Genomic DNA, 13,470 nt, shown 5'->3' on the forward strand with positions numbered 1-13,470 from the left:
GCTTGAGATGCTGGGGAGGAGCTGTTGATCCTCAAAAGAGAAGGAGAGAGACAGGAAGGGAGAGAGGAACAGCAAAATAGCAGAGACTCTAGAGAGCCTGGCACGCCCTCTCGGATGACTCCTCAGATCTTGGGTAAATACACCGCACCCCTGAATTGTCAGCCCTTAGCAATCTTTTGTCGAGACCTCTGTAGGCACTGGGCTTCGAATCCAAGATGGCAGGAGGCTGCACACTTGGATGCTGAGAGGAAAAGACGGAGGAATCAGACCAGCAGGAACTCTCCAGGTTCGTGGGAAACGCCCTGTGTTTTCACAGGTGTGCATTGAGAGGGTGGAACCAGATTTACCTACATTTCCAGGAGGCAGGGAAGCCACAGTTGACAAGGATAATGTGACAATGTCAACCCACTCCCCCTAGGGAGTGTGGGCTTTGAGCTGGGTGTCCAGTCACCTCCTTTCTGTGCCTGGATCTCTCTGGGGACCCATCCCCACAGGGACAACAGCCTTGATTCCAAATATGCCATTCACATCAACCTTTAAAATGTCCTGGAAATGCTGCATTTTAACATATAAACCACATGTCCTAGACTTCTTCTACTCTTACTCCTTCTATTCCTACTCAGGACAAAAATCCTTTGTCAGATTTTTTCAACAGCTCCTGAGAGGCACAATCAACACAACTGCACATACTTACAGTGTATAATGTGACATATGTACAGATACATCCATGAAACCGGCACTACAATCAACATGACAAACACATCCATCTCCCGGAAAAGTTTCCTTGCGAGCCTTGCTAATCCCTCTCTCCTGCCGCTCCCCCAGACAACTACTGATCTACTTTCTGTTATTGCGACTCGTTTGCATTTTTTATAATTTTATATGAATGGATAGAGTATTTACTCTTTTTCGTCTGTCTTCTTTCACTTAACATGACATTCATCCATGTTGTTGCATGCATCAGTGGTTTGTTCCTTTTTATTACTGAGTAGTACTCCACCGCATGGATGTACCACAATTTGTGTATCAACTTGTCTATTGAGGGCCATTTGGGTTGTTCCCAGTTTTTTGCTATTAAAAACAAAGCTGCTAGGAATGTTTATGTACAAGCCTTTGTATGGGCATAGTCTTTCATTTCTCTTGGATGAATACCTAGGAGTAGAATGGCTGGATAATATGTTTATCATTTTAAGCAACTGCCAAACTATTTTCCAAAGTAGTTGTGCCATTTTATATTCCCACCAGCAATGTGTGAGAGTTCCAGCCCAGCTATATCGTTACCAACACTTGGTATAGTGAGTCTTTTTAAGTTTAACCATTCTAGCAGGTATGCAGTGATATCTCCTTGTGGTTTTAATTTGCAATGATGAATGATGTTTTGTATCTTTTCATACGTTTACCTGCCATCAGTATATATTCTTCAGTGGAGTGTCTGTTCAAAGATTTTACCCGCTTTGGATTATTTGCTTTCTTCTTATTGAGTTTTGAGAATTCTTCATTTATTCCTGATCCAAGTCCTTTATATGATTTGCAAATATTTTCTCTTAGATTGTGGTTTTTCTTCTCATTCTTTTAACAGTGTCTTTTGAAGACTAAACATTTTTAATTTTGAGAGTCACTTAAAGAAATTTTTCTTGTATGGGTTGTGCTTTTGCTGACATGTCTAAGAAATCTTGGCCTCACCCAAAGTCACAATGATTTTCCTGTTTCCTTCGAGGAGTTTTATAGTTTTAGGTCTGTGTTCCACTTTAAGTTAATCTTTGTATATGGTGCAAGACCTGGATCAAAATTCTTTTTTTGCATATGGATATCCAGTTGTTTCAGCACCCTTTGTTGGAAACACTGACTTTCTCTGCTGAATTACTTTTGCACCTTTTTTGTCAAAAATCAGTTGTCCACATATATGTGGGTTTATGTGTCTATTCTGATACCAATACAATACTGTAGCTTTATAATGTCTTGCAAAGAGGTAGAGTTACACCTGGGCTTTGTTCTTTTTCAAAGTTGTTTTCACTATTTTAGACCCTTTGCACTTTCATGTGAATTTTTTAACCAGCTTGACAATTTCTACCCAAGGACCCTGTTTGGGATTTTGATTAGGATTATGTTGAACCTATAGGTAAACTTGAGAATTGAATCTTAACAATACTGAGTCTTTCAACCCATGAACATAGTACAACTCTCCCCTTGGTTGTCACCTTTGATTTCTCTCAGTAATGTTTACAGTTTTCAGTGTATATCTTTTACATCGTTTGTAAGATTTATTCCTAAGTTCAAATCTTCCATATCTTTACTGCTTTTCTGTCTATTTTTCTGTCAATTACTTTCTATTTTTTGATGTTATTGGAAATGGTATTTATTTCAATTTCCAATTGTCTGTTGCTAATACATAGAAATACAAGTGATTTTTGTATATTGATGGACATTCTGCAACCTTGCTAAATTCATTTATCTGTTCTAGTAGTTTTCTTATAGATTCCATCAAATTTCCTACATAGACAATGATGTTGTTTACAAATAAGGGCAGTTTTAATTTTTCCTTTTCAATCTAGATGAATTTTCTTTTCTTGCCTTATTTTTTATTTTATTTTTAACAGCTTTATTGAGGTATGATTGATATATTAAAAATTGCACATGTATAATGTATACAATTTGGTGAGTTTGGACATATGCACACACCCATGAAACCATCACCATGATCAAAGTAATAGACAGATCCATCATCTCCAAAAGTTTCTTTGTGTCCCTTTTTGTATGTGTTTGATAAAAATACTTAACATAATATCTACCCTCTTAACAAATTTTTAAGTGCACAAGACAGTATTATTCACTATAGGCACTACGTCACACAGGAGCGCGCTGGAACTTACTCATCTTGTAGTACTTAGACTTTATACCAACTGAACTACAACCCCTCATTCCCACCCCACCCCCACCCCTGACAGTCACCATTCTATCCTCTGCTTCAAGGAATGGACCATTTTAGTCTTGTTGCACTGCCTTGAACCTTCAGTACAACGTGGAATAGGAGCAGTGAGAGAGGAGTGTGTAGCAGCTGCAGGTTTTCATAGATGTACTTTATTAGGTTGAGAGTATGTCCTTCTATTCCTAAGTTGCTGATACTTTTTATCAGTTATGCATGTTAAATTCTTTCAAATGCTTTTTCTGCATCTATTAATATCACTAAATGGTTTTATTTTTCCATTTGTTAGTACAGTGAATTACATTGATTGATTTTTGAATGTTAAACCAACCTTGCATTCATGGGATTAACTTCACTTGGTCATAGTGTATTATCCCTATACTATATTGATGAATTCAATTTGCTGAACTTTTCTTTAGAAGACTTGCACCTATGTCCATGAAGGATATTGCTCTGTAGTTTTCTTGTAATGTCCTATCTGGTTTTGCTTTAGTGACATGCCATAACTGTGTTATGTGTGTTTTCATTTTCACTGAATTTGAAATATTTTCTAATTATCCATTGGATTTCTTCTTTGACCCTTGGGTTGTTTAGAAGCGTATTATTTAGTTTCCAAACATTTGAGGATTTTCCAAAGATCTTTTTTTTATTGATTTCCAATTTAATTCCATTGTAGTCAGAGAGCAGACTTGTATGGACTGAATCTTTTTAAATTTATTGTGACTTATTTTAAGGCCCGGAATGTGATCTATCTTAGTCTTTTCTATTGAAAAGAATGTGAATCCTACTCTTGCTGGGTGGGGTGTTTTATCAATGTCAGTTAGGTCAAATTGGCTCATAGCGTTGTTCAGGTCTTCTATATCTTTACTGCTTTTCTGTCTGTTTTTCTGTCAATTACAGAGAAGAGAGAACTGAAATATCAGACTATGATTGTGCATTTACCTATTTTTTCCTTGAAGTTCTATCAGTTTTTGCTTCGCATATTTTGAGGCTCTGATATTTTGTTATCAGGTGTATAAATTCAAGATTGTTATGTCCTCTTGATAAATTGATCCCTTTATCATTACAATATAACCTTCCTTATCTCTGGGAATACTTTTGAATAATTTTTTAAGTCAAATTTGTTCTTAACATAGGCATATAAACTCTCATTTAATTAGTGTTAGCATGGTATATCTTTTTCCATTCTTTTATTTTTAATCTACTTGTGTCTATTATTTTAAAAGTGTGTTTCTTGTGGCAGCAGAGTTAGACCACACTTTTGTATTCAATCTGAAAACTTCTACCTTTTATTGATTTCCATTTAATATGATTATTAATATGGCCAGGTTTACATCTATCATCTTATTTGTTTTCCCTTTGTCCCATCTTTTCTTTGGTTATTTTTCCCTCTTTTTCTGCTTTCATTTGGGTTAAATGAGTATTTTTGTGCTTTTATTTTGTCTCCATTGTTGGCTTATAAACCAGAACTCGTGGCTTTGTAAATGGAATGGTCCTTTCAGGGTGTACAGTGTACACATGTAACTTACCACAGTTTACTTTCCAGTGATGCTATGCCACTTCCTGTATGGTACGAGAACCTTACAGCTGTGCGCTTCCATTTATCCCCTCCCGTCTTCCCACAGTTCCCGCTGTCGTACATTATCCTTTTGCATATGTTACAAACCCTGCAATGCACTGTGGATTTTTTGGGCTTCGTTGTTGTAATTGTTACTGTTCTTGCTGTGATTGAACAACACAATACACTCTTATTATTTTCGTTTACACAGAAAATTATCTTTAAAGAGACCTAAATAATAAGAAAAAGTCATATGTTGCATCTAGAGCTACTATTTCTGGTGCTCTTCTTTCTTTTGCGTAGATACAGATTTTCATCTCATATCATTTTCCTTCTGTCTAGAAGACTTCCTTTACCATTTCTCGTAGTACAGGTCTGTTGGTGATGAATTTTTTCAGCATTTGATTTTGGAAGATATTTTTGCTGAGGAAAGAATTCTAGCTGGCAATATTTGTCTTTCAGTACTTTAAAGATGTTTCTTCACTGCCTTCTCACTTGCCCTGTTTCTGACAAGAAATCTACTGCCGTCTTTATCTCTGTCCTTCTGTATGTAATGTGTCTTTTGTCCCTGGCTGCTTTTAAGACTTTTTCTTTACCACTTAGTTTTAGCAATTGGATTATGGCGTGCCCTGGTGTAGTGTTCTTCATGCTTCTTGTGCCTGAGATTTGTTGATCTTCTTGGGTAAGTGTTTATAGTCTTAATCAAATTTGGAAATTTTTCAATCATTATTTCTTCAAATATTTTTTCTGCTCCTCCCCTCTTCTCTCTTCTCTTTTAGTGACACCAATTCCATGTTATAAAGCCTCTGAAAGTGGTCCCATAACTCACTGTTGCTTTATTCATTTTTTCAAATTCTTCTTTCTTCTGTATATATTACATTTTGAATAGTTTCTATTGCTATGTATTCAAGTTCACTAATCTTTTCTTCTACAAAGTCTCATCTGCCATTAATCCCATCAAACTTATTTTTCATCTCAGCCCTTGTAGTTTCATCTTTAGAAATTTGATTTTAGTCCTTTTTGATATCTCCCATGTCCTCTACTTAATTTTTTTAAATATAGAATACTGCTATAATAACCAGTTTTATGTCTTCATCTAATAATTCTAATATCCATTTTAGTCCTGGCCAATTTTGATAAATTGATTTTTCTCCTCATTATGGGTCATATTTTCCTGATTCTCTGCATTCCTAACTTTTTATTAGATACCAGATTTTGTAAATTTTACCTTATTGAATGCTGTATATTTTTATATTCCTATAAATATTCTTTTTTTTTCCTATAAATATCCTTGAGCTGTGTTCTGGGATACAGTTAAGTTACTCAAAAACAGGTGAATCCCTTCATGTTTTTCAGGTTCATTGGGCAAGACCAGAGCAGTGCTCACGTTCCCAATGCCGAGGCCAGAGCTTTCTTCGTACCCTGCTCAATGCCTTGTGAACCACAAGGTTACCAGTCTGGCTGGTGGAAACAGGCGCTACTCTCAGGCCTGTGTGGGCACTGGGCGTTGTTACTCCTAGTCCATTGGCTGGTGCTTTCCCCGGCCCCTGCACTTTCCTCACTTGCAGGCCCTGATCAGTCCTCAACTGAATACGTGAGTGGGACCCTTGGAAGAGCTCTAGAGTTCTCTGTCTGTGCTGCTCTCTCCTCTCCAGATCTCCCAGACTCTCACTTCCAGCTCCTCAACTGAGGAGATCTGTTGGGCTCTGCCTTGGTTCTCTTCCTTGTGCTGCAGCCTGGAAATCCAACTTCCCACCAAATGGATGGAATTAAAAGTGAGGAAAGATGGAAGGCAGAGATAGGGGTTAGGGATGAGTTCCACGATACCAGAATATGAAGCCAGATAGAGAGCCAAAGGCCTGATCAGGAGCTTGGATTCAATTCTAGAGGCAATGAGAAGTTATCCAAAAAATCTGAGCAGTAGTAGACGTCATCAGATTTACCTAAATAATAACATTAGCTAACAGTTATTGAACGTTTATTATGAGTCAGATCCTTTTCTACATGCTTCCCACTTCTCATTTTATAAATCCACACAACAACCCTATGACGGAAGCTCTGTTACCTTCATTTCACTTGCAAGGAAAATGAGAAGCAGAGAGATTAAGTAATGAGCCATAGGTGACAGCAGGTAATCGGTTCAGAGCCCAGGCCCCCTGCACCACCACTCTGGCTGCAGTGTGGAGGCTGACTGGAGCAAGACCAGAGGCAGGCAACAATCTGGGGAAAAGGGACAAGGCCTGAACCAAGGGAAGGAGGAGGATGGGAGGAGAAGGTGATGAATTCATTTGGGTATACTGGGTCTGCATTCCTGTGCTGGATTTGCATTTCTTTGCTAGGCTTACATTCCCAGGATCAGGTGGAAAGAGGTGTCCATGAGGCAAACAGGTAGGTCTGGAGCTCAGGGGGGAGTCCAGTGGGATTAGAATATCATCCATGTCCAGACGTTAGTAGGTACCATGGGATAGATTAGACCTCTTAGGAAGGGGGAGACAAGATGATTGGCTCTGTCTAAAGATCTAGCTGGAGACAGGGACACAGAACCAGGATTAGGGTTTGTGTCTTAAGATGAGTCATCCCTTCTTCCTTATGCCTAACCATAGAAGTTTCTAAGAACAACTTACTATGTGCATCTTGTGACAGCCCATCATGCTCTGAGGCTAGATATACACCACACCTCGTAAGAGGCAGCACGGTGAGACAGAGTCAGACAGACCTGCACTTGAATCATGGCTCCACCGTCTGGCAGCTGCATGACCTTGGATAGATCATTTAATTTCTCTAAGCCTCCATTTCCTTTTTCAAAAAAATGCAGCTAATAATACCTACCTCATAGAGTGTATGTGAGGATTAAACGAACAAATGTATGGAAAGCACCAAGTAGACACATGGTAGACACTCAAAAGATGATCGATTAGCCGTCTCTCCTCCAGTGCCAGCAGCTCCCTTCAGAGCACACCTGAAGTCACTTCAGTCTTGGAACGGCCGCCATCTAGTCCTTCACCAGCCCCTTCGCTTGTGCTGATGGGAAGTAGGAAGGCAGGAAGGCTGCACACCACATGGCAAAGAAGTCATCCTTAGAAAATAGCATGTTTAGTGGGAAATGTTTTAATCAGACACTTCGGAGTTCCAAGACAGACTCTGACACTTGCTCGCCATGTGATCTTAAGCAAATCATCCAACTGGTCCGAGCCTTAGTTTCCTCATCTAAAAAGGGGGTTATAACCCCACCTCACAGGACTCTTCTAAGGATTCAATGAGATCCCAGATGCAAATCACCTACCGTAAAGTCTGGTATACAGCATGCGCTCAATAAATGTTAGTTCCTATCACCTTCGGCTTTCTTTCTGGTCTTTGTCCACGGAAACAAAGACAGCTCTATCTTCCCCCATCTTAAAGTCCAAAGCACTCCCCATCTCCTTCTAATGGAATGCTCCCCTTCTTCCTCCTGTGACCTTTATTTCTGAGAAAATTCTGCCTTCCTTCTAGACAGGGAGCTGCCTAGGGGACAGAGACTATGTCTGACCCATCTCCGTCTTCCCCAGACGGCCCGGTTCACAGGAGATCCATAGTAAATGTGCCCTGAATAAAGGGATGAATGAATAACTAAATGAATGACACTGCACTTACATCAGAAGCTGCGAGGGAGAGAAAATTAATTTGCAGATGGAATTATTACATTGTGTACCCAATCTTGCAAAACAATGAGGCACAGCTTGTAGGAGTTTCAAACACTTTTTCAGAAATTTAATTGCCAGTTAATTTTCCTGCAAAACACAGTAACCTCTATAAGCTAGAGAAAACAAGACACAGCTCTGAAAACCTCATTAGGCTCTGCCTGAAACTGCTAGGGCTTTTTCTGAGTTAGAAACCTGAGAATGCGAGCTGCCTTGATTGTCACTATCTTTGGTCATGAGCAGAATGCCTTCACCCTGATTCTTCTAGTCCTCAAATCCCACTGAGAGGGTACAGCTCCACAGGAGTGGGGGTGACCTAGGCAGAGTCATCCCCAATCTTGCTCTCACTGTGTGCTCTCATGATCAGAGCTGAGTCTATGACAAGAGTTGGGGCTCATCCGTGACTGTGATCAGGGCTCTGTCTGTGACCAGGATGTGGGCTCAGCCTGTGCCCAGAATCAATTCTCAGACTGCGACGAGGATTGTGGCTCAGTCTGCGATGAGGCATGGGGCTCAGTCTGTGACCATGATCAGGGCACAGTCTGGGGCTGAGATGCAGGCTCAGCCTCCATCTATAGTCACAGCTATGGTCACACACCTATACAGCTGCAGCTGAAATCAGAAGTGGACCAATAGGACTGACATGACACAAACACCTGGAGTGTCCCTTACTCTACTCAATAAATAATCGTTGAATTGAATTAAATAAATTCTACATGATTCTTTGGAGTCCCAGGATGAGGTGGAACTTGGACAGGACGGGGAAGAGTGAGAAGGAGCAGGTCATCAGCCCTGATGAGGATAAGCCCAGAATTCAGGTGTACCAGACAGAGTGAAATCTTGCCCTGACCCATTTAAGCAACTTCTTGGCCAGGGAGTTGGATCTGTCACCTTCAGCTGCACGGTAACCCACATAGAGATCACAGAGCCCCAGACAGCTGCCTGGAGCTGTGTGCCCGCAGACCAGAGTCTGTCGGCTCCAGTAGCGATCACCTACTTGGGTATCATAGCTAAGTGGGTCAGCATTTGCCGGCCACTCTGCTGATTAATAGTGTGTAGAGTGGCTATCTCATGGTGCTGGGGCACCGTGACTCAAGTCGGGAGATGCCGCTGCGCCAGCAATGAGCTCACTCCGTGATGGGCAGAGAGGCTCATAAAGTTTTAAATCTCAGTGGCTACATTTTGGGTTCTCATGAATTCTTTGCATCAATTTGTCCCCTCCTCGGCCTCCACTCTCTGCCTCCTCCAGTGTCCAATCTGAAGGACACCTTTGAAATGAGGGATGAGACATAATGAAGCTAGGTATAAAATTAATCAAATATGACATGAGAATTGATGTGGAAGGCAATCCCGTCAGCGCATTATTCACCTCCGCGGAGCGCTCTTTGTTTACTGTTTGCAGCATCTGTGAAGGACTCAGGCAAGGAGCAACACCAGGGATTATTTTTCAGAATGAGGACTGGAGGGAGAAAACAGTTACTAAGGAGGGCAGTTCCCATATTTAAATACCCTGAGATTCTTGTAGGTTGACTTTTCTTGTTTGGCTCTAGTTAGAAGAAGTGTCTAATGATGGCTTCACAGACCCTGAGTGCCATGTGCTACAGCAGAAGACACTCATTTCTTTGTGCATTCATTCATTCATTCACTCATTCAATACTATTTACTGAGCATCTACTCTGTGCCTGACCCTGTAGTCGACACAAGAGCAAGCCAACAAAAATAATAGTAGTGGTTGCAATAGGAACAGTTGTTGACGTTAGCTAAGATTCATTGAAGATTTACCATATGCTGGACCTCGGGCTGAGCACTTTGTAAGCATCACCCTATTTAATTTGACATAACAGTAGCTACTATTAGTGTCCTCATTTCACAGAGGAGGAAACTGAGTCATGAAGCAGTTAAGTCACTTGCTCAGGGCTAAGCAAATAGTAAGTGGTCAAATTCACGGCACAAGTAAGGCCGTTCAGATCTTCCCTCCCCATCAAGTGAATTGTAAGCAGAGTCACTGAAAGATTCAGACATGGGTTGGGATTCATTTATCCCCCAGGCAGTGCCTGGACAAGACATCCCTACACTTCTGCCTCTGCCACTACTCTGGTCCTTTTTTATGCCAAGCTTTCAACATCCCCCACCTTGTGCCAGTACATTCCCTTTGGCTTAAGTTATCCAGAATTGACTTCTGTTGCCTGCATCAAAGAACTCTAACTGGTCCAGGTAGTGAGCTCTCCATCAGAGGCGTGGAGGCTGCATGAACATGTGGTAGGCTACGAGGAAGGGGTTCACACATGAAATGTTGGGATGGATTGTATTTTCCAAAGATGGCTGCTGTCCCACATCCTCTTCTAGAACTTTGCGACTTACCTGTTGAGTGGTAGGGACAGTGTCCCCTCCACTTGAACCCAGGCAGAACTTTGTAACTGCCTCAGCCAATGGAGCATGACAGAAGCAACATTCTGTGACCCCCAAGGCTAGATGACAACAGTGCCATGCACTCTGCCTTGCCCTCTTGGGATGCTTCCTTCTGGAACCCAGTCACCATGCTGTGTGCAACCCCATAGCAGCCTATATGGAGAGACCATATGGCGCACGGCCCAGATAACAGCCAGCGATAGCCTCAGATATGAGTGAAGACATCTCCAGATGATTCCAGCCTAAAGCCGTTGAGTGACAACACCCCTATCACCAGCCTTCAAGTCAACCCGGCTGAGGCCCCAGATGTTATAGAGCAGAGACACTCTATCCCTGATGGGTTCTGTCCAAATTCCTGACCCCCAGAATCTGTAAGCATAATAAAACGGCTGCATTACACCATTGAGTGTTGCAGCGATAGCAACTGATGGGTGTTTGGAAGAGAGGACCATTAGCTTCATGTCCAACCTGGAAACTCTTAGCTCAGCCACTTCCCACAGGAACTGCTGCCCACGCCCAGAAACATGCCAAGGCACGGGTGCTCATTGCTAATCTCCCACTCTGGGAAAGTGGAGCTTCAGAGGCCAGACTCGGAGTGAGGGCTCAAGTCTGGGATCTGAAAAACTAAACCCACGTGCTCAGCAGACACCCCATTTGCTAACAAGAAGTTTCAGGCGTCGACTGGGAAGAAGCACCTCCTGGGGAAGTATCCCATTTAGAAACTGGAAGAACAAGAAGGCCATCACAAATTCCTCTGAAGGGTACATCCTATTTGTTATTCGGGGAAGAGTCATTTGTATTTAAAGGACATCAAACAAACCAGCAGAGCCTTCTTTATGGGCAAGGGAGAGATGGAGCAGGGCAAATAAACAGGGGATGCAAAAATGATAGCATCGGGAAGTTATCTAGAGACAAACAAAATGTCCTGAGCAGCTGAGAATTTCATTAGAGTAAGTCTTTGTTAAAAGTGATGCTCTGTTCTTGTCACCACTGCAATCGGACCATCTCTTTCCTGCAAATGGAATGGCATTCACGCTGGGGACAAGGACAATCGAGATCTGTCTCTGGCGTGTGTGTGTGTGTGTTCATGTGCAAGTGTCCCCATCCCCAGACCTCTGTCATCGTGCCCTTGTCTTTGTGTTGTGACTAAGAGGACGGAATCCTGAGTCAGGATGCTTGGGCTCAAATCCTGTGCGGCCTCAGGAAAATTACTCACTCTCTCTACACCTCAGTTTTCTCACCTATAAAGAAAAGGGTCACAATAGTACATATTCTCTGCTAGGGTGTTGTGGGGGGTTAATGAAATATTAGCACAGTCCTTGACACTAAGGGGATTTCCATTTTATTATTATCTTTATTATTACCGCGAGCTTTTCTGGGCCCCTGTGGGTTTCTTGGTTGATAAGGCCCCAAGTATCTATGCCTATTTACATTTCTGAACCTGTATGACTGTCTTTACTTTCTTTCCCACCTCATGGACTCCCAGCAATTCCTTTTCCATCTGTGTCTGCAGTCGATGCTCCACTCTTCCCTGGATGAAGAGTTGGAAACCATGGAAGTGCCATGGATGAGGGAGGGAAATACGACCCCAACTGTTTTATGGGGCAGGGTAATTAACATCGACTTCTGTAATCAACAACCTCAAAGTCTCAGTGATTTAACCAAACATGGGTTGGTTTCTCATTCATGTCACAGCCTGCGGTAAGCAAGGAAACTGACTTTGGGGGCTCTCCTCCAAGTCGGGACTCAGGGGATCCAGGTTCCTTCCATCCTCTAGAACCACCATCCTGGATGACTGAGAGGTGTGTAGATGTTTTTAACCCAATCCTGGAAAAGGTTTACGTCACTTCTGCCCAGACCCCATTGGTCAGGACTCAGTGTGTGATAAACAATAACACTGATTTTGCCACAAAGAGTAAATTCTGAGTTCAAAGAGAAATGTTACCGTCTGTCTGCAAAAAAAGTATGGAGCCTATTAGGACTCAGACTCAGTGTATTCCCCACGCTCTTATTCCTGGGGTTGGGGGTGGTACTAAATCTGCTCCCTTCTCTCCATCCCACCCTCATCCAGGCCACCTTCGCCCCTTCCAAGGACTTCTGCATTATGTGCCTCATTGCTCTCCCTGCCCCATTCTTGCCTTCTCTTTTCCATGCTGCACGATGTAGCCAGGTTGACTGTTCTGAAATGAAAATCGGAATCCACCCCTCACATAGAAGACCCTGCAACTGTTCCCCATCGGTCTTAGAAATCAAGACAAAACCCCTGAGCTTACAAGGCTTCCCCGCCTCCCTCCCTCCCCGGCCTCACCTCTCTCCACTCTTCCCTTTGAACTCTGGATTCCACCCGGACTCTCCAACGATTCCTCAAATTCACCACGCTATTCTCATCTCTGAGCAACATGTCCCGTCGCCCCTGCCTCAAACACACATGCCTACCCACCTCGGGCCCTTCCAGCTGCTTGATTCCTATCCCATTCAAATCCCAACTTGAAATTTACTCCTCACCCCACAGTGGATTGGGTCTCCTCCTCCTCACTCTCAAACACCCTATCTTAAACCTCATGCCTCTTCATTGTTAAGTTGTCTGAAATTCCCTCCAAACTCCAGGCCCCATAAGAGCAGGGATCACTCTACAGTCCATTCACCGCTGTCTCCCCGGCAGCACCCACAGCACCTCACACGTAGTAAGTAGCCAATAAATAGCCATGAAGTTAATGAAGCACTCTATCAGAGCGTTTCACCAGATCCTATTGTACCCACCTGTTTACCCCCCTGCCTTCCTCTCCTTGATGGAAACTCCCTAAAGTCTCCCGTGAATTTCTGATGCCTAAACCAGGACTTTGCATGCAAGAGAGAAAAATGAGGGAATGACTCATTTTGACCACAAAAAAAAAAAATCATAA

This window comes from Equus przewalskii, chromosome 10 (genome assembly GCF_037783145.1).
Source record: "Equus przewalskii isolate Varuska chromosome 10, EquPr2, whole genome shotgun sequence".
Taxonomy (NCBI): domain Eukaryota; kingdom Metazoa; phylum Chordata; class Mammalia; order Perissodactyla; family Equidae; genus Equus; species Equus przewalskii.